Source organism: Idiotropiscis lumnitzeri, unplaced genomic scaffold (genome assembly GCF_059441095.1).
Source record: "Idiotropiscis lumnitzeri isolate Australia: NSW breed Sydney's pygmy pipehorse unplaced genomic scaffold, RoL_Ilum_1.0 HiC_scaffold_123, whole genome shotgun sequence".
NCBI classification, from domain to species: domain Eukaryota; kingdom Metazoa; phylum Chordata; class Actinopteri; order Syngnathiformes; family Syngnathidae; genus Idiotropiscis; species Idiotropiscis lumnitzeri.
In genome coordinates, this window is record NW_028283661.1 from 471,211 (window position 1) to 496,266 (window position 25,056).

Genomic DNA, 25,056 nt, shown 5'->3' on the forward strand with positions numbered 1-25,056 from the left:
TCGTGGGTACCACATACATATTGCTTGGTTTCTCTGCCTTCCTGGGTACGACATACACACTGCCTGGTTTTGCTACCTTCCTGGGTACCAGTCACACAAACGTCAGACGACTCAGCACATACCGACTGTCTCAGCACTACACACTTTCACTCCAAGGCAGTGCTGTGAACCAACTTACTGACAAGAGGTAGTATTTAGAATTTTAAAAAGTGCTTGAAAGGTTTTGTTCATGTAAAACCAACAGATTATGACATTATTATTATTATTTAAATCAGTATTAAACAGCATCAGCATAGGTTAAAGATATTATACAGACTATATACGATAAAAAAATACTAAACCACCCTTGCTTTTCCGTCATTTCTTGTATAAGTTAACACACAGATGTATAACATTTGTTTATACAAATATAACGATTAAAAAGTAGCTGATTAGAGTTTTAATTTTGTATTCATTAATCTGTAATAAAAATGGACATATTTTGGTTAATAAAATTAACAAGAAATAAAAGTAAAGGGTGTTCTAATACTTTTTTCAAGATTGTCCTAACATACATTTAATGTTTACAGTATATGTCTTCGGAAGAAGCGCAGCATTAGATTTTTTTTTTTGTTCTCTCTCTTTGACTTCTGAATTTGAATTTCTGTCACAGATGTGCTTGAATTCTATTTTGGATGATTTGTGTTAAACTGCACAAATATTTGAAGAGCCATAGAATTCAAGAATCACACCAGTGCTGCTACTCCTCCGAACGGGTGAACGCCCTTGATTAACAACCTGCGTTGAGGTGGCTTTTGAGATTCGTGGTGTGGGAGAAAAATCTCTGAAGGCATTCTTAGACTTCAAGAGAGGGTCCACAATTTTCAAAGATTCACTTCCGTCTGAATCAGAGGCCTCACTTGTATCCGGAATATATTCATCTCCACTGTCATCTGAGTTGGAGTAATAATGCTTATCCATTCCAAAGTCAGCCTGTTTTTTTAATCTAAAAAACAACAACAACAACGAAATATAAAGGATAGAAGGCAGGAGACCAATAAAATATATGCAATTTGCTTGTAAGATTCCCTGAAATCTATATGGGTTGTTTACCTGTATACTTTTGGTCCTCCTGAGCCTTGGGATAGTAATATGGTCTGGGTCTGAGGCACAAAGTTCAGGGGCAGGATTTGACAATGATTCGTCAGAATCTGTGTCGTTATTCCAAGGAAGATTCAGCCCATATTTTTTGTCCAAGGGAGGAGACTGGGTTGCATCAGAGTCCAAGAGAAAATTGAGAACCCATTAAATACTTAATCCCCAGAGGAATCTGCACAGAAAAAGGTCTTAATTCTATTTGAAAAAAAAAAAAAACTAAAATATTGATGAATGATATTATGACAAAATAATGTAATAACAAAATTAGAATGATTTTAGGAAATTATTTGCAAAACCAAAACATTGTGGTACGATAATAATGCATATAATTATTCTACGCAGCTATATTTAACAAAAACACTTAATTGACCGTAACAAAAAGCTCCCGGGAGGAAAACTACATTAAATGTTTTTTTAACAGGGCAGTGAAAATATTGGAAAATAAAAAAAATAATGAATAAAATAATTTGAAAAAAGAATTCAATGTGTATCGATGGACCCATATGAAATACTTATATCGCTATGTACTTATCAGCCATATCGCCCAGCCCAATATGTAACTGCAACTTCAAAACCTCGGGCCATAACAGGATTGTAACATGGGATGCATATCTTCATTCCTAAATTTGTAGATCCCGAGGAGGCTGCTCAATGGTCCTGGTAATGTAAACCTCAACCAATTCGGTCACAGCCAATGTTCTCCATCCTTGTTAAGAAGTTTTGAAATGATTTAATAGATATACTATTGCAAACTATACCAGAATTTTATACATTTTAAACTTTTGATCACAATTTTACCTATTTTCTAAAAATCTGAAGAATCCACATGCCAAATCACCTGCTGTGGACACATAGGTTCTGTTCTGACAGATAATTCAGTTACAGGTTGTGTACTTAAAGCCAATAAGAGGGCAATGCAGCAGTCGACAGCCTGACGAAAGCTTAAGTCTCCCAATGAGAGAACTGTAGTGGCTGGTAGGTTCTTAGATTGTAACATAGTAAAGACATACACTACGCATAACTGTATATCATATGATGATGAGGGAAAATATTATTAGCTACGATTTATGTCCAGATATATTAGAAAACTTGTCCAACCAGCACAGGTCTATCTAACTGTAATTTTAACATCTCAAGACACGACAGGATGACCACATGATACGCATACCTCCTTTTCAGAGTCTGTCAAACCTTGAGAAGGCTGCTTCGATGTTCTGGTGGCATCAACCTCAGCCGATTCAGTCATTGTCGGTTGTCCTCCATCCTAATGAACAAGTTGAATATTAATTTAATGAATTAAAAAAAAGAAAATGGATCAGAATTTTACACATTTTAACGAACAAGTTCACGAATGAAACAAAACCAATTACTTTAGCGCATGACAATTAATCTTCAGTAGAGATATGTTGTGACTGATATTTCAGTCACAGGTTGTCTTTTGAACGCCACCAGGGCCGCAATGGAGCACAGGACAGCCAAAAGTCTTCTTGTCGGACAGCTGTAGTGGCTGGTAGGTTCTAAGATTATAACATAGTAAAGGCACATACAACTCCTAACTGTATTTCATATGATAATGAAGGAAAAGATGATTAGCTATGATTTATGTCAACAATAAAAATGGCTCTACGGGGTCCCCACGAACGCAAACCTGACAGTTGGGTGTCAGATGGCCAACATACCTGACTCGCAATTCAACTCAACTGGACCCCACAACACAAGAAAAAGCTGAGTGAGCCTCAAACCAGACATACACATTCACTGACAAATATCCTGTGACACCAGATATATTAGAAGTCTTGTCTAATCAGCACACGTCTATCTAACTGCAATTTTAACATCTCGAGACACGACAGGATGAGCACACGATACGCATACCTCCATTTCTGAGTCTGTAAAGCCTGGAGGAGGCTGCTTCGATGTTTTAGTAGCATCATAAATTTATTGAATTAATTATATTTGAGGTTGGATTAGATTTTTACACATTTTAAGCCTTAGCCACCCAAAACAAAACATAAGCTCATGAATGAAATAAAACTAATTAATTTCGCCCATGCCAATTAATCTTCTGTAGACACGTGTTGTGACCAGTGTTGTTTTTGGCAGGCATTTTAGATTTTGTCCAAGTCATTTGGACAAAGTGCTGATTTGTTTACATCACATTTAGTCATCCCAATTCGTTATAGTTTTAGTCCAGTTTTAGTCAACGAAAACTAAAAAAAGGGTTTTAGTCCAGTTTTAATCGACGGAAACGCAAAAAAAGTTTTACCCTAGTTTTCGTCAATTTATTCACAAAGGTTTTAGTCCAAGCGGCACGGTGGCCCAACTGGTTAGCATGATGGCCTCACAATATTGAGGTCGTAGGTACGATTCTGGCTCCGGCCTTCCTGCGTGGGTTTCCTCTGGGTAATCCGGTTTCCTCCCATATTCTTAAAACATGCATGGCAAGTTGCTTGGACACTCTAATTGCCCCGAGGCATGAGTGTGAGCGTGGATGGTTGTTCGTCTATGCATGTCCTGCGATTGGCTGGACACCAATTCAGGGTGTACCTCGCCTACTGCCGAAGACAGCTGGGATAGGCTCCAACACCCCCCGCGACCCTAGTGAGGAGAAGCGGTACAGATAACGGATGGATGGATGGATGGATGGGTTTAAGTCCATTTGAGTTAAAACAAGGCATTCAAGGTTTCCACCCAATAACAAAGACTTTTGGATGGACTACTAAGGATTCTTCATTACAAACAGAAAAAAGTGGCAACAGTGGAATCAATACTCACTGCTCCAAAATAAGCAGAGAAGCAAAACATTTTGTTGGGCAACTGTTGTGGCTTTATTTCACTAAAAGCAACATAAAATAATTTATGAACCACATGCTAACAATTTTGTCTAGTCAACGAAAAAAATTCATGTACATCACGTCATGTTTTCGTCATAAAAGAACCTCGTATAGCTTGTCATCGTCATTAAAAAAGGGGCGTTAACGAAGTATTTTCGTCATAGTCATCAGTGACGAAAACAACATTGGTTGTGACTGATATTTCAGTCCCAGGTTGTCTCCTGAACACCACCAATTGGGCAAGGGCGCGCAGGAAAGCCTGGGGTCTTCTATTTTTACAGTATAGAAAGGCTAAATATCAAATTGAAACAGTGTTTTATATCATGAATATACAGGGTTGGTGCTGGTTCTGGTAGGGAAACCACAACATAAAGATGTCCTTAATTAGTCCCACAATGGGGATATTTGCAATATGGCATATGATGGCCTAACAGGGCCACCGCCCAGAAAGGAGTAACGCAGAACTTTGTAATACTGTCACTCCCTGACCAGTTCGTTGTTCCTGCAGAGCCAAACTTTGACTCAGACCCACAAATTTGAATTACAGATAGTGGACAATGGAGAACTCCCCCAGTCAGTCAGCATGTTCAACTTCCATAGAAACCTCACATACATTTATTAGATTGCCAAACTAATTGGAAACTACATCACCAGAACACCACAAGTGGGCTCTGTTATTGTACTTAAAGATGCATCTTACAAACCTGTGTTCTCCAAGGCCAGCTGGTCCATAGTCTTAAGTTATTTCTTCGCCAACATCAATGTCTCGGAGCGCAAACAGACAGAGGTGTGGTCTGTCCTCTGTTGTCATCTTCTTCATTTTACAGTTGGGGTGCATGTGGTCATCATTAACCAGTCTTCCCAGACTGCCATCTTCTTGAGCTGCATCAACACTTAAAATAGATTAAAAAAAAAAAACAATTATTCAATCAATGTCAGAAATTAATCTTTGAGACAATCTTGTGTACACAAAACATAAAAATAGGAAATCCACAATTTTTAAATCTAAATCAAATCATACAAGAAATTTCTATTGGAATCAGACCCTATTAACAGCTTGTCTTTGAGACTTCATGATCTATATTTTCATTTGTACAGATTCAACGCATGAATAAAAGTAATTATACATTTTTGCTTAGAGAATGATTTTTCCCCTAACACTTATGGGATGAGTATGTGTTTATTTTTTTAAATAAAAACAAAAATAAGATAACATCTCAATCTTTGCCTCACCTCCAAGTTTTTTCTTGCCGGCGGAAGTCAAACAAAAAGACAGTGCCTCTTCCATCCATCTTCCTGCGTTGAGATTCATCAGAATCTATCAATTTTCCTCTGTACTCCATAATAAAGAATAAAGTCGTCTTTCCTGAAAGGGGCCTTGGTAAATACTCCTCGACCTAGTTAACAGGGAAATCAAGTTAGCTTCGTCATATTTTTAAGCACACAAATAAGGAGTCATCATATTCATTTGGGCCACTATACTAATGTAGGGTGGTTTGAAACATTGCTTCTTGTGAGGGATAGAGCAGAGCCCTTCTTTATGATTTTAAAGGAACAGACCAGCCAAAATTCATTTTCCAGCATTGCATTAGCCAGTATGTATTAGGACTGAAAGTACAAATGTCAATTGCACCTGGTTACGTAAAAAAAAAACTTTAAGATTATTTAGTTTCAAAACAATGACATACACTGTACACAGTCATATTGGATCGCGTCACGTGATCTCTGTGACGTATTACGTGCTTTACACTAGACTATCAATATCGGACTTGTTCACCGGTCTATTGTGGTATAAAAATGCCGGAGGGCGTCATCAAGTACAGCCTTAATTTAGATAGAACTCCTACCATCAGGTTTCACACTCACTGAAATAACTTGAAACTGACAAAAGTGGCAAAAGAAAAGGTCAAGACACTCTTAATGTAAAATAACCACTTAAAAAACGATGTCAGCTTGGTTATCAGAAAACAATAATATATCTTAGCAAAAGCGTTAACATCATACCTTTAAATTAGTTTATATACTTCGCTTCTAACTCTGCAGTCTTGTCCAGACCCTTGACTGCATGTTCAATAGTATCCTGCTTTGGGGACTTCCTGCATCTCAGGGAAGGCATTGTTTATTCTATAAAGAAAAAAGACAGTATTGTGTTGAGAATTATTAATACTATGGGCTAAATGGAGTTTTAACAATATCAGTGTAAGAAAAATAAATTATAAATTAAAAAAATATCAATTCCTCCATCCCAATTAACGATTTCAACCATAATAGTTTATATTGAAGTTTAAACAACAGACACAGACAGATTTATGCAGTGTGACTACAAAAATCTTACCAAAATTGCATTCACAGTAACCTTTGCTTTAAGAATCATGTAATTAACCAGTGAACATCGTGTCTTACACAAAAATTAATGACAGAAATTATCATGGTACTTGCATTCTGTTGTTCTATAACAAAAGTGCAAGCTGTTAGCTCCGCAAAGCTAACGCAACAAGCTAGCGTCCCTCGTGCTCACATTCAATGCAAACCTGACCACCGGATGACAATACGCGTCGGTTTAGTTCTTTAAATGAGTAAAAGCACCATGACGTTTTATAATTATTCAATGCTTAACTGGAGCTCGTCAATTATGTCAATGTAGGAGCACATGTTTGCTAGGCCAGTGTTGTAGGCCCACATCCATGGTGCTACTTTGTGTAGTGTTTTCCACACAACTATCTCTAACTATGAACAAATGCACTCGACGCATGTTTTGAAAAAAACCCAACGAAAAACACTTACCTCTCCGTTTCAACAGCAGTTCGAACTTCGAAGTGGTGATATTCTCCAGCGTTAAGCACCTGCTCGAACTGCGAATAGGTAAAATTCAACAGCGTCTTTTTTCTGTCTTAATAAGGACGCGATGAGAGGAGGAGCGCTTGCCTTTTCGTCAGCACGCCCCGCGCGGGTGGTGCTGCTTTATCACTCTCTATCTGTGCCCGCCCGCCGGCATGTCGATAGAAAAATAATATTCCTTCAAACATTACTTTCATCTTCTGAACGTTTTGTAGTGAATTTAACAGGTTCACCACTTTTTTCAAATACACCAATGGAAAACAGGTCTTAATTGAGGAAACATACAAAGAGCGTCTCACAAACACCTTATGATGAGCAATGTAATTTGATCACGTTTTTGTCACTGCCTGGACGTTGGGTTCACTGGCCTGGTGGCAGTGGCTTGTAGACACTGTCACTGAGTGGGAACGGATCTCAAGGTGGGTCAAACTAACCCAAGCAGTGGATCGGTCCGTTTTTTAAATTTATTAATTTTTTTATTTTATGTATTTATTTATTATTTAATACAAGGGCTTCGGCTCACTACCAGTGGGCGGGACCAAAGAATTTGGGTTTCCTTTGAGCTAGGAGGCAGTCAAAGGCAGTCCAATCCCCGGCAACATAAAGCGCCTAGCTCTGGGGACATGGAATGTCATTTCTCTGGTAGGGAATGAACCCGAGCTGGTGTGTGACTAGACCAGTGGTTCTCAATTATTTCCTGTCATGCCCCCCCTACCAAGAAGAAAACAATTCGCACCCCCCCACCACAATTTTCTTTTACATTTCGTACTAATGTACATGTTCTTTGCATATTAATGTTAGATTGTCAATAAAATATCTTACCTTAACAAAGCTAAATTGATAAAAATAAAATATCATTTTGAGAACGACTATTGTGAGGATCTCGAAACTCAGTACTCTGTGGTGCTAATATTGATGAGATGATAAATATGTTGAAGCCACAGAACAAAAAGATTAGATATTGTTTGGAAATTAATGACGTACATAAAGGAATATCAGCCTTGATTGGAGTACATTACTGCATTTAAATTTTTAATAAAAATGAAACAATTATTGATGTTATGACCACTATGAAGAATTTAAAAAACTATATATAGGGATAATTATAGTTTTCATTTTGTTATGTGTAGTCTGTTCATGTTGCATTATTTTTATGACAAAGACGATGGTTAATCGTAGGTTTGTTGCCCAAATGTACCATTACAACCTGATTAATGTTGAGAATGACGAACTCAAACTGGACACTGAAACGTAAAAACACATGGACTTCTTGCCCCTGTCCTCACACGTGCACACACACACACACCATACACGAAGATCCGGGAGGTAAGGACGGCTGTCCTACAGGATGCGGATGGAAGAACAACTGCAGCGGAACAATGCCAGGGATGTCTGGAGGGGCCTGAAGACCATCTCAGGCCACGGACAAGCAGGTAAGACCCAGAAGGGGGGGGGGCTTCAGTGGGCAAATGAGTTGAACCTATTTTTCAATAGGTTTGATCAAATGTCTGACCCCGCTCAGGCTTCCCTGATGCAGCCCCCACCCACCCCTCCTGCCACTGCGAACAAGACCCTCTCTCCCCCTCTCTCGCCCCTCTCTCTCTCCACAGGCTCCAGTTCCCAGCCTCATCAGACAACCACCACTTCCTCCTGCTCAGCCTTGTTCCTCACAACATCTCAGGTGAAGAACCAGCTGAGGAAGATGAAGGCGAGGAAGGCGGCAGGCCCAGATGGGATCAGCTCCCAGCTCCTCAAATCCTGCGCAGACCAGCTGTGTGGAATCGTCCAGCACATGTTCAACCTGAGCTTGAAGCTGGGCAGAGTCCCCCAGCTGTGGAAAACATCCTGCCTGGTTCCGGTTCCAAAGACACCCCATCCGAAGGAGCTCAACAACTTCAGACCAGTGGCGCTGACGTCTCATCTGATGAAGACCCTGGAGAGACTGGTCCTCGTCCATCTGCGCCCCCTGGTCAGCTCCTCAATGGACCCACTCCAGTTTGCATACCAGCCTGGCATCAGTGTGGATGATGCCATCATCTACCTGCTCCACACTTCACTCTTCCACCTGGAGAAGGCGGGGGGCACGGTGAGGATCATGTTCTTTGATTTCTCAAGTGCTTTCAACACCATCCAGCCCGCCTTATTGGGAGACAAGCTGGAGCAGGCGGGAGTGGCCCACCACCTCATCACATGGATTCACAACTACCTCACAAACCGGCCACAGTACGTGAGAACACAGGACTGTGTGTCTGACGTGCTCCTCTGCAGCACGGGAGCGCCGCAGGGAACTGTGCTGGCTCCCTTCCTGTTCACCCTCTACACCTCGGACTACAAATACAATTCCACAACCTGTCACCTGCAGAAGTTCTCTGATGACTCTGCGATTGTTGGCCTCATCACTGACGATGACGATCGGGAGTACAGAGGGGTTACGCAGGGGTTCGTGGACTGGTGTCAGCAGAACCGCCTCCAAATCAACGCTGGGAAATCCAAAGAGCTGGTGGTGGATTTCCGCAAGCGTCGGCACTCTCCACCTGCACCAGTGAATATCCAGGGAACAGACGTTGAGAGGGTCTCAACTTACAAGTACCTGGGTGTTCATCTGAACAATAAACTGGACTGGAGCGACAACACAGACGCTCTCTATAGGAAGGGTCAGAGCAGACTCTTCCTACTCAGGCGGCTGAGGTCCTTTGGCGTTCGGGGAACACTCCTCAGGAACTTCTATGACTCGGTGGTTTCATCAGTCATCTTCTATGGAGTGGTCTCCTGGGCAGGAGGCATCTCGGGCCGAGACAAAAAGAGACTGGACAAACTGGTGAGGAGGGCCAGCTCTGTCCTGGGCTGCTCCCTGGACTCTGTGGACTCAGTGGGGGGCAGAAGGATGACGGCAAAACTGTCATCAATGCTGGACAAACCAGCCCACCCATTCAATGACACTCTGAGAACACTTTACAGCTCCTTCAGTGACAGACTTTTACACCCTCGCTGTACCAAAGAGAGATTTCGCCGCTCCTTCCTGCCAACTGCTGTCAGACTTTTTAACAAGAACATTGGGTCAGGCCTACAAACGGGAGGGCATTAGTGCAATTGTGCAGTCCTAGGATGCAATATTAACTACTACTGTACTTTCAGCCAAGGGTGTACTTAAATATTGACCAATGATGTATTTTGTTTACCATTACAGTATTCTTATTACAATACTTCTATCACTGTAGTATTTCTACCACTGCAGGATGTTCACTATTACAGTACTTTTATCATTGCAGTACTTTTATCATTGCAGTATTTTTCTATCATTGCGGTACTTTTACTATTACAGTACTTTTACCATTGCAGTACTTTTACCATTGCAGTACTTTCATCATTGCAGTATTTTTCTATCGTTGCAGTACTTTTACTATTACAGTACTTTTACCATTGCAGTATTTTCTATCATGCAGTACTTTTCTATCATTTCAGTACTCTTACCATTACAGTACTTTTATCATTGCAATATTTTTATGATTGCAGTATTTTCAATCATTCAGTAGTTTTTATCATTACAGCGTTTCCCCCTCCGTATAATGGACAAACATTAGGAGTGTTTCCTTACACTTAGATACGTTTATACTGTGTATATTTGCATGCTTTTTCTGAATGTCTGCTGCTAATGTTATACATTAACGGCTACATTACGCCGCCGACTCTGTGTGATCTATATCTTTGCTGCTGTAACACCTCAAATTTCCCCATTGTGGGACTAATAAAGGACATCTTATCTTATCTTATCTTATCTTATCTCTCCTACAACGAGGCAAGGGCCTCCACCAAGTCACCCCAGGGACAAGTTTTATTCCCTGATGGTCATCAAATTATGAGGATCTCATTCTACGCCGGAAGGGAGGAGGGGAATTTTTCCCTAATGTGAGGTTTTCGCTCCTCCACTGATGATCACACTGTTGTATGATTTCATTATGATGATCTGTCTTAAAGCCGTAAGGACATGATTTTTAAATCCACAACAGGAGGGAAATGTAAGATGGGCTGAGGATAGGTAATCAGTTTGTGTATTCATAATCATGTTTTTATACACTCATTAATGTTGAACACACACAGAGACACTTACTTGTTATTTTAACACACACACACACAGACACCGTATCCTGAAGATGTGTTTAGTTAAACTGACCTTGGGTTATGATTTTCTGCCTGCTGGAGTCCCTGGTGATTAGTTATTGATGCTTTAGTTAAACTGACCTTTATACCGTGAGTTATTGATGTTTTCTGTCTCTTGGTGATTAGTTGTTGATGCTTTTCTGTCTTCTGGTGATTAGTTATTGATGAGTTAGTTTCAATAAAAAGGCAGAACGGAGGGTGAGAGTCAGAGGGTGTGCGGGATTGAACTGGCAAGACGGCTGTTTCGCCTCCTGGCTCCCTCTCCCATTCTGAATGGCACAAAACGAAAACTTTAGTAAGTTATTTCAGTCTAAAAAAGGCGTCAGGGCATTTTTAAACCGGACAGTAAGTCGCCACTGTCTTGGTTCCTTTTTGTGCCTTGACCCATACCGGAATTATTGAAAGGATGCAGTCCTATTTACAGGCCCCAGTGACACCCCAGGTTTCTGTTGTTTGTACGAGGGCGCTTAATAGGTACTGCTATTCACAATCGTCTTAGGCTGTTTCTTTGCAGAAGTTTATGGACAATGTGTAGTGCTGTAGGATGCAGTCTAGAGCATTCTTGACATTGAAGCTTTTGTTTCCAGCAACTGCTAATGCGACCGTGCATCAAACATGCAAAACACAGACCCTTGCTCCTCAAGAAGTCAATCTTATCCTTGTGATGCTTTCTCCTAAATTCCTTACCAATTGTGAGACTGTGTTGCTCTCCATTACAATTAGCACATGGTTTGGCAATAGCATCCACTGAAACAGGTTCTGCCTTTGGCGTGGTGGTTTTGTTGTTTTCCATCTTGGCGGGCACAATGACTGTTGTGAAGACTTTCTTTGATTTTGTTGTTTCTGTGTGTTGTGATTTTGTTTTCTGTTTTATAGAAATCTTTCGTGCTTGTCAACAAAGTCAACAAAATCCTTAAACTTCACTCTTCTATTTGTTCTTTCTTGGAGATTGCAGGCAAATTTTCTCCAAGATTCTATAAGTCTGTATGGAAGTTTGTTTGCCAATGCCTTTATATTAGCCATGTTGTCCAAGTCCTCCATGTAATTAACATCTGCCATTATGTTCGAACAGCCCATAAGGAATAATGTGAAAGACTGAAGTGCAACACCATCTTCAGACTTGATTGTTGGCCAATCCATGGCTTCCTTTAAATATGCTTCTGCTATCATGAAGTCATCACCATAAAACTCCTTCAAGATTTGTTTTGCTTTGGTATATCCTGTCAGAGGTTCCATATGGATGCAGCTCTTCACCAACTCATGTGGTTGTTCACTAGTATACTGCAGCTAAAATTGAAGATGATCACGGTTATCACTTGTACGGCCTTCAATCCCATGTTCAATGGCACCTATACAGGTTTTATAATGCAGAGGGTCGCCTTTAAACGTAGGAATGGAAAGTTCGGGAAGAAGCGATGCTTTTTGACTCTTTGCTAAGTATTCTGCGACACTGGCTTGCTGTGAGATTGCGTGGCAAAGGCCATCAAGCACCTGTCCCTGTTGTTCTCTACTTTCTGTCTGATGTGGAAATCTAACCATTGGAATAGTCGAAGTGGGAGCATTTCAGGTCAACACTGCTTGTTGCTCTGATAGGCTGTGATGGTAATTGAATGTTTTTCCTTGTTTAAATTGTAACACACTCATCAGGAATGTGGATACCATCCTCCTGGGTATTTTCATATCTTCTCAAGACATCCATCAGACTCAGGGAGTGCCGTTTGCATTGCATGCATTTCCTTCTTTGCTTTAATTGCAGCTTCTTCTTGCTCAAGTGCCAACCTTTGTTGTAAATCAGCAGCCTTTGCCTTTAAACATGCTCGTTCCATTTGAGCCTTTAATTTAATTGAAGACGTTGACAGAAGTGAGCTTCTGTCTGTTAGATTCTTTACTTCTACTTCTATGGGTGTAGTTAGTTGATGCAGATCTACTATCAGCAGGTGATATTTGTTTATTGCATCCTTCCTCTGCACGTTTCAAAACGTCCTTCTTCCATTGCTCACATTTCCATTAATTACATTTTTTGGATCAAACCAGTTATTTTGGTCATCGGCAAAATCCTCTTCAGTCTTTAAATTTTGCAGACCGGAATTGAGGTCCACAAATTCTTGCTCCATGCCGCTAAAGCAAACACGAACCTCAGTTTTTTACAGCGTCAACATTTGCATCATCCTCCATCAATTGTTCAATTTGACGTTGCATGGAGGTCAATTGAGCAAATTTGCAGCTGCGTGCCTGCATCCGTTTAGGCTTGTGATCTTCTACAGCTTTTCTCCGTCATTTTTAATGTCCGCTTTCCACTGTCTTGTTCCTCCATGTCAATCCACAATGAAGCAAACAAAAACGTCAAACTGACTGTAGCGTCTCAATTTGTAGGTCAGCCGAATGACGATCAAAGTTTTAAGCAGTTTACTCACGCACCTGTTACGTGCGCGTCCTTGTTAACTCGCGATGCTTGTCAAGTATGGACGCATGCTAACAGCTAGCAGCTCATTGTCCCGACTGGAAAGTTGCTCCTTAGCTGTGATGTGCCTAGGGTTACACTATCTATCATTAACAAACACAGCCAGCCCTCCTCTTTCCTCTTACCGCTTTCCAGTGTCCTGTCCGCAAGTAGTATTTGGAAGCCGTCAAATTCCACAACGGTGTCCGGCGTTAGCTCTGTTAGCCATGAATCCGTGAACATCAGCAAGCTAGCTCATTGGAAGTTCCTCTCGTGCCGCGTTAGCGCTGTTAGCTCGTCCATTTTCTTGGGAAGGTATCTAACATTTCCCATAAAAACGGACGGGAGGACGGGGTGGTCACGCCTCCTCTTTGCCTGGCGTTTCGCCCCCGCGCGACATCCCCCGTCTCTTCCTCCTCAACTCGCGGGGGATATCGGGTCTCGCTCCGGGAGTCGGCACGGGGTTAGCACGAAGTGCTAACAGCTGATCTCTTGTGTAAACGATTGATCCGTAGCTCCCAGTGACATCTCCGGACACGATCACGCAAAAAACAGCCCTCAGCAGCAATAAAACCACCGCAATTTGGATGTCCATTGCTGCGATGAGGTAAAATAAATAAAACTGGGTAAAGGGAAAAACACGCGAAAAAGGCTCAAATAGTGAGCCGTGCTGCTCTAGCAGGTAGCCACTCGCGTGGCGACGGAACCGGAAAAACAAATGTGGTCCCATCAAAATCTGATTGGATATTTAAAAATAAAAGCGTGAAAATTTGCTTATTTGTCTGTCGTCACCAATGATTAAAAAAATTAAAATCATTACAAAATCCTCAAGCTATCGTGATACCAGACGAGTTCTGCGGGACACCAGACCACCCCAGTTGTCCACAAAAAGTGGTCACTTCAAAATTTGATGTGGCATTTCAAAATAAAAAAATCACCTGAAATATGCACTGTGATCAACACTGATTTAAAAGAAAAATCTTTAAAAAATATCCTCAAACTATCGTGATACCAAACCAGGACTGGGGATACTAGACCACACCAGCTGTCCACCAAAAGTGGTCACATCAAAATGTGATGTGGCACTTCAAAATAAAAGTAGCCTGAAATTCGCTTATTTCACGGTCATCACCACTGAGTTAAAAAAAAACATAGCTCGAGCTTTCGTGATACCAGACCAGTTTTGTGGGACACGAGACTACCCCAGCTGTCCATAAAAAGTGGTCCCATTGAAATCTAATTTGTAATTTCAAACTAAAAGTTGCCTGAAATCTGCACATTTCACTGTCATCATGCCTGACTTTAAAATTTCATTAAAAAATATCCTCTAGCTATGGTAATACCAAACCAGGTTTGGAGGACACTAGACAACACAGCTTTCCACCAAAAGTAGTCCCATCAAAATGTAAGGAGGCATTTTAAAATAAAAGAGCTGGAGCTGTCGTAATACCAGACTAGTTTTGTTGGACACTCGACGACCCCAGCTGTTCATCAAAAGTGGTCCCATCAAAATCTGGTGTAATTTCACAATAAAAAAAAAACACCTGAAATATGCACATTTCATTGTCATCAACACTGATTTTAAAATAATCATTTCAAAATACCCTCGAGCTATCGTGATATCAGACCCATTTTGGGGGACACTCGACAACCCCAGTTGTCCATCAATTGCGGTCCCACCAAAATGTGATACGGCATTTCAAAATAAAAGTAGCCTGAAATCAGCATACATCACTGTTATCAGGCCTGACTAAAATATCATGACAAAATATCCTCCAGCTATCATGATACCAGACCAGACATATTTCACTGTCATCACCATTGATTTAAAAAAATTAATTAAAAACTAGAGCTGCGAGCAGCTATAAAGGGCCCTCGCCACCCGGACAACGTTGGGGTACTGGCACGTTGGAAATGTGAAATATTTCCGAGAAATAACGTGAGGAATCTTCAAGAGGAATTTGCTTGTAGTTAAAGTTAGAGCAGCTTTTGTTTTCAAAGCCTCGTCAATGTTTGAAGTTAATTTGTTGGCAGGCACTACAGGTGCATCAAATCAAAGACTAATAGACTGAAAAACATTTCCTTTCCGAGAGCCATCACCATTCTGAACTCTCACACACATGCACACACACACGACCACCCTTGCCTTGCTGAACAGCGACGTATTGTGTTGTATTTCTCCAATTTCATACTATTTTCCATCACAATATTTATTCTCTTATTTATCTAATTTATATATTTGATTAAATTATTGTTGTATTGCACTGGAGAGGGGAGCTCCCTAATCTTGTTGCACACTGTACAATGACAATAAAAGGATTTCGGATTCTGATAAATTTAGAATGGCCGACTTCCTGTTCAATTTAGCATACGGCTCCATGAGACTTTTTATTAGGTCTTGGCTTTGTACACACTTCATCAAATTTTCAGTTTGGTGAAACAGAGATATGGGGCTGTTTTTTTTTGTTGTTTTTTTTTTCTAGGGGGCGATAGCGAGCCATTTTTAAACAACTGTACGACAAAATAATAAAATATTGTGAATATTGAATCAACTCCCGGTTGGGTGGACGCTGGCACGTTTGGCTGCCACTGCTCACCGGTAACTCTCAGAAATTTTTTGGATCCGCTTGTTGTACCTGCTTTAGCAGTTTACAATCCCTCCAGTTACAGTGATTTTATTTATTATCTGTATGTTGAGCGATCCCGATTCTCATGAATGCCACCCACCGATTGCATAGTCGCTGACGCGTCTACTGTGGCTAAAGTTTAGCTTACCTATCAAAGTTAGCACCTGTCTGCCATGTGGACCCGCAGGCCAGTCTGCTTCTCGCACTTCTGCCTGTTCCTGTCATGTCATCAACCTGTGTCAGGACAACTTCAATCCACTGCCGCTGAACTCCGCTGGATTTACCGACACATGCCCGAGGGAAACGCACCACCACCACTGCTCCTCCTCCCGAACATCGCTCGTCGACCCTTGAAGGATTGTATGGCAATTACCGGCATTTTAAACATTTATGGGACAGAATGTCAATTATTTAATTTAGCAGGTTTATATTTACTGAATATGCTATGATCGCAAAATTCCGGACGAACTGGCGAGGCTGCCCGGCTCACCGTGGCTTGTCATCGGGACCGGGAGGCGGCGCAGGCGACGCAGAGAGAGGAAGCAGTAGCGGGGCTGCAGGTCCGGTGTCTTGCAACGGCTGCGACGGCAGCCCCATAGGCAACCACTGCCGAGCCTGTACCTCACCAACGCCAGATCCGTGGTCCACAAAATCGACGACCTGGGATTACAAATCCTGGGAAACCGCTATGTGCGAGACAGCAGTGTGATCGTCGTCACGGAATCCTGGCTGCACGCAGACGTCCCCGACGCTAGCATCCAGCTGGCCGGGCGCTCGCTACATCGCGCGGATCGGACGAGGGACACCGGTAAGAGAAGGGGCGGGGTGGCTCTGTGTTTACGTGCATGAGAACTGGTGCGGCGATAGCACGATCGTCGAGAAGCACTCTTCCCCCGACATCGAGTTCATGTCCGTTAAATGCCGGCCTTATTTTCTCCCGAGGGAGCTAACGGTCGTGATTGTCACAGCTGTTTACATCCCTCCCGACGCTAGCACTAGCACGGCGCTCTCGCTACTCGCGTGCGTCATCAATAAACATCAGCGGGCCCACCCTGATGGCGTTCACGTAGTAGCGGGAGACTTTAATAAGGCCAATTTAAAGACTGTACTCCCAGAGTTTCACCAGCATGTCAAGTGCCCAACGAGGGGAGACAACACTCTCGACCATGTGTACTCGAACATCAAGCACGCATACAGGGCCCTCCCACTCGCCCCCCTCGGCCAGTCAGACCACCTGTCCTTGCAGCTCGCACCTGCATACACCCCTCTCAGGCGCAGATTCAGGCCCACCACAAAGACTGTGAAAACCTGGCGTGACGGCGCCATGAGTGAATTACAGGACTGCTTTCAAGACACAAACTGGGGCCTCTTTGATCATCAGGACCTTGATGTCTACACACATTGTGTACTGGACTACATCAAGTTCTGCATGGAAACTGTGTCCCTACACAGGACTATACGGACCTTCCCAAATGCGAAGCCCTGGATGTCCAGCAGGGTTCGCTCTCTCCTCAAGGCCCGTGACGCTGCCTTCAGGTCAGGCGACAAAGCCCAGTACAGGGTGGCTCGTGCTGACCTGAGCAAAGGCATCAAGCTAGCCAAGGCAACCTACAAGGGGAGGCTGGAGGCCCACCTTGCCAGTAACAGACCACGGGAGGTGTGGCAGGGTCTACGGAGCATCACCAACTTCCGTGGCAGCAGCACGACCTCTGCAGACCCGAGTGCATCGCTGGCAGAGGAGCTTAACTGCTTCTTCGCTCGCTTTGACTCGTCCCAACCGTCACACCCCCGCACTTCATGCTCCAACTCCCCCCCACTCACCGTAGAGGAACACGATGTGAGGCGCGCGCTCCTGGCTGTTAAACCCAGGAAAGCTACTGGTCCCGACGGAATACCAGGCAAGGTCCTCAAAACACCAACTGTCACATGTTTTCTGCAGGATCTTCAACCGCTCCCTGGCTCAAGCAGTCATCCCCTCCTGCTTGAAAACTTCCACCATTATTCCTGTCCCCAAAAAGTCACCAGCCGTCCACCTGAATGACTACCGTCCTGTTGCTCTCACACCAGTCATCATGAAGTGTTTCGAGAGGCTGGTTCTCCAGCACATCAGGGACTGCCTTCCTCCCACTCTGGACCCCTACCAGTTTGCATACCAGATCCACTGAGGACGCCATCAACACTGCTCTGCATGTTGTGCTGGGCCACCTGAAACAACAGCGGAGCTATGCAAGGATGTTCTTTGTGGACTACAGCTTGGCATTCAACACAATCATCCCAGACATCCTCGTCGCCAAACTGGACATTCTCGGCCTCCCTGCCCTCACACGCATCTGGATTAAGGACTTTCTGACCAACAGACCCCAGACTGTGTTGCTCGGCCCCTACACGTCCTCCACCTGCATGCTGAGCACCGGTTCCCCTCAAGGATGCGTGCTGAGCCCTCTCCTATACGCCCTCTACACCTACGACTGCAGCCCGGCCCACGGCAACAACAGCATCGTCAAGTTTGCTGACGACGCGACAGTGGTCGGTCTGATCTCGAAAGGTGACGAGACAGCCTACAGAGAGGAGGTAAAGAGACTGACAGCTTGGTGCAAGGACAACAGACTGCAAAAACAAAGGAGATTGTCGTCGACTTCAGGAGGAACAAGACGGTGCCGCCCCCCCTCTGCATCGAAGGCGTGTGTGTGGAGAGGGTCCACACGTTCAAGTTCCTCGGAGTACAGATCTCCGACGACCTTTCTTGGACTCACAACACCACAGCAGTGGTAAAGAAGGTCCACCAGCGTCTGCACTTCCTGAGAGTCCTCAGGAAATTCAACCTGGACAGGAAGCTGCTGCTAGCCTTCTACCACTCGTCCATTGAGAGCCTGTTGACGTACTGTGTCTCCACCTGGTACAGCGGCTGCACTGAGGCGGACAGAGTGAGGCTCCAGAGGACAGTCAAAACAGCGCAAAGGATTATTGGCTGCCCTCTCTCCTCACTGTCGGACATCTAATCCGCCCGGTGCCTCAGAAGGGCTCTCAACATCGTCAAAGACAATACCCACCCAAACTCACACCTGTTCGACCTGTTGCCCTCTAGCAGGCGCTACAGATGCATCAAATCGAGGACCAATAGACTGAGAAACAGTTTCTTTCCGAGAGCCATCTCCATTCTGAACTCTCACACACACACGAGAACACCCCTACCTTGCAGAACAGCATCGTGATGTGTTTTTATATACCCTATTCTGTACTAAATTCCATTGCACTCTCTTATTTATTTATCTAATTTATATATTTGTCTGTATTATTGTTGTATTGCACTGGAGAGGGGAGCCCTCTAATCTCGTTGCACACTTGAGTACAATGACAATAAAGGGATTTCTAATTCTAATTCTAATTCTACTACGCATAGGAATGACTGATTGTAGTCATGGTCTTTACTGTTTTATGATATTATTTTCACATGCTAACGTTATATTACTTAGTTTATAAATGTGTGAACATAGTATTTTCATGACCTACACTCACATTCACATCATACATATTCAGTCTGCACATTACAAACTGATGACAAGCCAGACAGCACTTCATGGACAAATATGACAAAGCACATTCTCCACGTAGGCCATAGAGATGCAAACATACCAAATTGGGCACTGGATTTAGTTTTAAAATCGCTGCATTGGCTCCCCGTGTGTTTCAGGATTGATTTTAAGGTGCTTCAATTAGTTTTTAAATGCCTTAACGGTCTTGGGCCATCCTCGCGGACCCTGAGGTCCTCTGGCACCGGCCTGTTAATTATTCCTAGGGTGAGGACTGGAACACATGGCGAGGCTGCATTCAGCCATTCTGGTCCTCGTCTATGGAATAGCCTGCCGGAGGACATCAGGTCCGCAGAGACCGTTGATATTTTTAAAAGGAGGCTCAAGACCAGACCTGGGCATTGCACGGCCCGCGGGCCACATCCGGCCCGCCGGGTGGCACTGACTGGCCCGTATGACAGACCTGGGCATTGTATGGCCCGGGCCACATACCTTTGGTTGACTCTGACCGCGAGTGTAAGGTTAATTGGAAATTTCAAAATAAACATACTTTTTAATTTCACCTCATTCATGGGCTAAAGCTGCACTGCTTTTATTCTGAAATTGTTTTTTTTTTTTTATTCCCGCACAATGTGCGTCGCACATAATGACGTAATGCGTTTATCAAGACATGCGCGCAATTGAATCACAACAAGACGACGTTCGCCCTCAAAAATGTCCGCTCAGGCTAAAAAAAGAAAGGTAGATGCCGAATGTAGAATTTTCAACAAAAATTGGACAGCGAAGTATTTATTTACTGAAGTTAGAGGTAAAGCTGTGTGTTTAGTTTGCGGGGAGCAGATCGCCGTGTTGAAGGACTACAATTTGAGTCGGCATTACCAGACGAAACATGGAGAGAAATATAAAAACGGCACCAGATAACAATGAACTGGGACACTTTTTCTCAAAATCACAGTTCAGTGACAGTCAATATGTTGTATCTTGCTTAATGTTTGGTGCAAAAAGACAATATTGTGATGTCTTTAAAATGCTCAGAACCTTTACACAACTATCCAACAGTATATGGAACTCAAAATGTGTTTTGAAGTGAATGTGACAGAATATGTTTACTAATATGAGTCACAAATAGTAAAAAATTTTAATATTTTGTCTACCATTGTGTTGAGAAATTTGAATGAATAAATTTTTGGAAGGCAACCTCATTTTTTCAGTTTATTTGGTATTTAGTTTCATTGCTTAACTTTAATATATACTCTTGCCAGCTTGTCAAAACAGTGCTATTTACTGCTTTTTAAAAAAGAAATACAATTAATATTATGCAGAATTGAGTTCAGCCTTTTGGCCCGGCCCTCCACAATATTTTATGTTTCTTATGCGGCCCCATGGAAAAAATAATTGCCCACCCCTGCTCAAGACTCACCTTTTTTGTTTGGCTTTTAAATAATTTATCTTAGTCTTTTAATTCAGGACTGTCATTTTATCTATTATCATTGTCTTTAATTTTTTTTAGCTTCTTTGTCTTTTAGTATCATTTTTCTTATACATTTTAGCTCCGTCGTTTTATATTATTGTCTTTTAATTTTTAGCTTCTTCTATGTCTTTTAGTATCATAATTTTTCTTAAATATTTTAGCTTCGTCTTTTTATATTATTGTCCTTTAATTTTTAGCTTCTTTTTTGTTTAGCATTATCATTTTCTTTTATATATTTTAGCTCCAGTGTTTCCTCAAGGGGGGCCTCCGCGCTGGGAGGTGTGGCTGGCCTTCTCACAGGGGGCTTCATCCCGGAGGCTCCTTAGGCCCGGGGCCCTCTGCACTATGTGTAGGGTCTACCCCGGTCAGTCTGGGCTAGGGGTCTGTGTGTTGGCGCAGCTCCCTGTGGGCGTGAGCCGTCATCCCTCTCAGCGCGGATTACCTACCCTGGGTACATTTTCTCATATGGTTTCTCTGTGCCTTACCCTGTCTTTCTACTAAGATGGTTTATTAAGTTGTGTGAATGCGAGTGTTCTGTGTGTATGCGAGTTCAGGCGTGTATGTTGATGTGTCTTGTGTTTATGTTGAGTGGGTGGAATGGGTTTTAGTTTTTCGTTGTAATTTGGATGTTTTTATTGTACAGCACTTTGAGCTGCATTTTATGTATGAAAAGTGCTCTTATAAATAAAATTTGATTGATTGATTGGAGGGTTCACTGGGACGCCATTGCAAAAACACATTCTGAAAGACATAATTTGATTTTGGAGCACACATACATGCACACTGACAAGATTACAGGGGAATACCAGCAGGAGAGACGGAGAGACTGCCCGCCGGAGAAGGCCAGCCGTGGAATACCAGTCTTGGGGACCAGCTGGGAATCAACCATCCAGACAATGATTAATCTGGAGAGGACCTTCCCTTGGACGTAGACCCGTGTCGGGGGAAGAATGTGAGGCTGGGCTGAGATAACGCACGACTCTTTTCGACTGTGCTTGCCCGAGTACATTTTCTCATGAGATTAAGAAAAAGCCGCTCAGTACTATTTCCTGAACCTCTGCCCCATTCATTTCAAAAGTCCTAGATAATGTAGTCGCCACTCAACTCCACTCTCATCTCACCTGCAATAACCCTTTCAGTCCGGTTTCCGTGCACTTCACAGCACTGAATCAACTCTACTCAAGGTCACCTCTGATCTCCTCATTGCAGCTGACTCCGATTCATTCTCCATTGTCATCCTTCTTAACCTGACTGCGGCCTTTGACACCATCTCACACACCATCCTTCTCAAAAGACTTTCTTCCATCGGCATCACCCACACCGCCCTCAACTGGTTCCATTCATACTTCAAAGACCGCACTCAGTTCATCCAGCTTAAATATTTCTCATCAAAGTCCCTCCCAGTCACCTCAGGTTTGCCCCAAGGCTCGGTCCTAGCCCCCCTATTATGTATCATATACCTCCTTGCCCTTGGCAGCATTTTCCGAAAATTCAATATCGCTTTATATTGCTTCGCGGATGACACCCAGCTCTAGTTCTCCTGCAAACCCAGCATATCACTCCCTCCCACCTCCGTCACCTCCTGTCTATCTGAAATCAATGACTGGTTTTCTAATGATTTCATGAGGCTTAACAGCGACAAAACAGAAGTTATTCTTTTCAGTACAAAATCAATACAATCCAAAGTTGTCAGTTTTCCCATTCCTGTTGGCCCCTCCATTGTTTTCCCCTCCCCTCGGGTCAAGAGTCTGGGTGTCATCCTTGACAGCACTCTATCTTTCCATAAGCATAATAACACAACCCGGTCAGCCTACTTCCATCTGCACAATATCAGTCAACACCGCCCCTCCCTTTTTCCCTCATCCACTTCTATTCTGGTCCAAGTCGAGTCAAGTCAATTTTATGTGTATAGCCCTTAATCACAGACAGTCTCAAAGGGCTTTACATAACCACAATCAACATCCACTGATCTTAACCCCCAGGAGGGCAAGGAAAAACTCAAAACCCCATTGGGGGAAAAGTGAGAAAACTTGAGAAGGGACCACAGATGGGGGGGAAACCCCCTTCCAGGATGACCAGGCTGCTTTGGATGCTAAGTGGGCAACATTTGACACATACAATGATGCTATACAATGTTAGATGAGATAATGTGAGAGTCAATTAAATGAAGTGCTGCAGGAAGATGACTTTAGTGGAGTGGGTCCTCATCCAGGACCGTAATCTCCATGGCAGCATATCCGAGGATGAGCCTTCGATCTTGAAATAGTCAGTTTGGGGTAAATTCAAAACAGCCACTTCCAAGTGAATCACCATCACCTAATTCCCAAGCCGTGGAATTGGGAACAGAAAAAAAAGAACAGAAATAGTAAACAGGCCAACAAGTAGTTCAACGAAGTGCTGAAATATAGGGAAATCAGAAGAGGCGCTGCATGAAGACGACTTTGGGAGAGCAGGTCCCTCCCCGGTTGGTCAGTGCCGTAATCTTCATAGCAGGTCACCATCACCTAATTCCCAAGCAGGGGAAGAGGGGGCAGAAAAGAGGAGAAGCGGCAGTAAACAGGCCAACAAATAATTAAATTAGATGCTAAAGTATATAAATAAATTGATCAAATGTCACGCTGCAGGAAGACGACATCACTGGAACAGGTGCATGCCCAGTTTGTCAATGCCTTAAACTTCCTAGTGGGTCACCGTCACCTAATCCCCCAGCCGGGGAAAAGGGGGCAGAATAGAGAAGAAAAGAGAAAAAGCGGCAGTAAACAGGCCAACAAATAGTTCAACTAAATGCACAAGAGTATAAATGCGTCTTTAATAGTGTTTTGAACATTTCTACTGAGGTGGCGCCTCTAATACCTGAGGGTAGTGCATTCCAAAGCATTGGTGCCCGAATAGAGAACGCTCTAGAACCTGTGGACTTCTTTTTGGCTCGCGGAATCACTAAAAGACCAGCATTTTGTGAGCGAAGGTTTTGGGACGGAACATATGGTACCACGAGGTCAACGAGATAGGAAGGAGCTAAGCCATGCAATATTTTATAGGCAAGTAGCAGAACTTTAAAATCACATCTCAAGTGGACCGGAAGCCAATTCAAATTGGCAAGTATCGGGGTAATATGATCAAACTTTCTCGTTCTAGTCAAGAGTCTAGCTGCTGCATTTTGAACTAACTTTTAATACTAGACATGGGGAGACCCGAGAGCAAAATGTTACAATAGTCGAGGCGAGACGTAACAAACGCATGGATTAAGATTTCTGCATCACAAGTTGATAGAATTGGGCGAATTTTAGCAATGTTACGCAGATGAAAAAATGCAGTTCTAGTAATATTTTTAATGTGCATTTGAAACGACATAGTTGTGTCAAATATAACACCGAGATTTTTTGTTGAATCCTTTTGGGCAATTTATCGATACTCATAGTGGTGTCTTTGAAAAAGGTACAGATGACGCGCTGGTCCAATGATCAGCATCTCGGTTTTATCTGAGTTAAGACGCAAAAAATTGAAAGACATTCATAGTTTAATTTCGGCAAGGCATGCCTCTAATTTATAGCAATCACACGGATTCGTTATATCCAACGGCATGTATAATTGCGTATCATCAGCATAACAATGAAAACTAATGTTATATTTCCGTATAATATCACCAAGCGGTAGCATCTAGTACCAATCCCTGCGGAACTCCGCGTGTGATCTTACAAAGATCAGAAGTCGCATTGCCATGAATTACACGGTGCGTCCTCTCCGACAGATACGAATTAAACCAAGAAAGCGCTGAACCTGAAATGCCAACACAAGTTTCAAGGCGTTTTAATAATATGTTATGATCAAGTGTCAAAAGCGGCGCCAAGATCGAGTCAGAGTAATACAGTGAACCCTCGGTTATCGCGGTTAATGGGGACCGAGACCACCCGCGAAAACTGAAAATCCGCGAAGTAGCGGCGCACCTTCAAAAATGCTTAAATTATATATATATATATATATATATATATATATATATATATATATACGGGTAGAGAGAGAG

General features: G+C 42.9%; 1 long non-coding RNA gene across 1 annotated transcript; it reads right to left on the reverse strand.

The window, feature by feature from the left end:
• Window positions 1-4,716: 4,716 nt before the first annotated feature.
• Window positions 4,717-6,931, reverse strand: LOC148315103 (uncharacterized). The gene is made up of 4 exons (XR_015841270.1): window positions 6,756-6,931; window positions 5,976-6,095; window positions 5,205-5,368; window positions 4,717-4,864 (listed from the first exon to the last, which is right to left on the reverse strand). It is a non-coding gene; the product is annotated as an uncharacterized LOC148315103 (long non-coding RNA).
• Between the last annotated feature and the right edge of the window lie 18,125 nt (window positions 6,932-25,056).